Here is a 1,889-nt window from a genome sequence, read left to right as displayed (position 1 = left end):
TTGCAGCATCCGCAGTATTTTGCTTTTGGGTCAAAGGACAATGAGTTGTCTTTCCTGCACTGAAGGATATTGCAGGTCCCTCTGGCTGTGGGTGTCGCTGATTATCCATCTCTGGGACCTTTATTAATCAAAAGACTGCCGTTTGTGGAGGGTTTCTGAAATCCTGTCAGGGAGCTGGAGTTAAAATACACGGAGCCCTTACTCAATCTAAATGTAGGGCAGAACAGTCTCGAGGTGCTCAACGACCAGCCCAGTTTGTTTGTTCCTGTGAATACAACAGGACATAAACAGAGACAGCTGCAAACACATGTTGCATTTCATTCATAAAGTCATCGAATCAGACAGCAGAGAAATGGCCCTTCAGCCCATCGGATCTGTGCCGGTCAAAAACAACCACCGAACCATTCTCATCCATTCCCCAGCATTTGTCACATAGCCTTGTGTACCCTGGGATCGCAAATGCCCATCTAAACACTTCTTAGATATTATGAGGGTATCTGCTCCACCAGTCTTTCAGGCAGCGAGTTCAAACTCCCGCCTCCCTCCAGGGAAAGAGGTTTTCCAATAAACGGTTTCACAAGAAAAGCCTCTGCAGTCAGGAGCTGAAAAGGGAGAGATGACCCCTCTGTCATCTTGTACTCTGTGCCGCTATTAATAAAGTCATGACACTGTTTTATTTATAAACGACTCTTACAGCCTGCCCTGTCACCTTCAATGATTTGGACACATGTCCCGCTATTCCTGCACTCTTTTTTGTAAATAGACACTTGATTTTATATTGTCTACTTCTGTTCTTCCTACAAAAAAAAATCGCCTCATTCCTTGTCTGCTACATGTCCTCCCTTTGCACCAACCTGGCTGTGTCCTTTCGGAGTTTTACTGGAATTTCTGTCGCGCTTTTCACAACCACAGGGCGGCCCAAAACATTCCCAGACAATGAAGTAGTTTTGAAATGTCGTCACTGTGCGAATGACTGAACTTTTGATCTGCCTGTTGGTCAACTACAGCAATCCTCATATCGGGCTAGGCAAGCAGGTGTGGCGCTGTGGTGCAACGGGTAGCGCATTGGACTTCTAGTTGCTGGCGTGATGAGACATTCAAAGGTTGTAGGTTATTTCTAGTTGCTGGCGTGATGAGACATTCAAAGGTTGTGGGGTCGAGTCTCACCAGAGTCTGTTTTAGGCAAGGTTTGAATAAATCAGTAACAGGTTTATCAATGTCCCCAGATAAGTGAAACTGCGCCCCGAACCTCCTTCTGAAAGGTGACTCCAGTCACTCTCCCCTTTCCCATCAGATCAACGTCACAGAAGAAATCCCATCACCTTTTCAGAACAACCATTCAGGACAAAAATACAACCTTTGAAAGCTGCTGCGTCAGTGAGTCTGTTCCCTGCTCAGACAGATTGCAAACGGGGCATATACATCAGCGGGCAACTGTTCAGTCAACTCCCCCAGACTGTTCCTGACAGACAGCACCAAATAAGGATGATGTGAATCGACACCACTGAATGCTAACACCAACACGTTTATCACAGCTGTAATGAACAGCTCATGTTGCAGCTTTAGATCAGACAGCGGCGGATTATCACAGGCGCTCTGTCAGTCTGCATGTTGCTTCAGGCAGGTTTCCGACTGGACACGTGGAATGAGCGGCTGTCTGAACATGAGCGGTTCAGGTGGAGATTTCTCACTTACCAGACTGGAGTTCCGGTTCCATTCCCAGACATTTCCCTTTCTCTTTCTGAACCCATCCCTGTCCTCTTGCTCATTTGCACTTTTCATTGTTCCATCAATGGCGGTCGCGTCTTCAGCTGTCTGAGCCTTTACCTCGACAATTCATTCTAGAAAAATCTCCAGCTGACTCTCCGCCGTGCAAGTGCAAAATGAAT

The sequence above is a fragment of the Scyliorhinus torazame genome, chromosome 24, assembly GCF_047496885.1.
Source record: "Scyliorhinus torazame isolate Kashiwa2021f chromosome 24, sScyTor2.1, whole genome shotgun sequence".
Classification (NCBI taxonomy): Eukaryota; Metazoa; Chordata; class Chondrichthyes; order Carcharhiniformes; family Scyliorhinidae; genus Scyliorhinus; species Scyliorhinus torazame.
Note: the sequence above shows the minus strand (reverse complement) of the source record.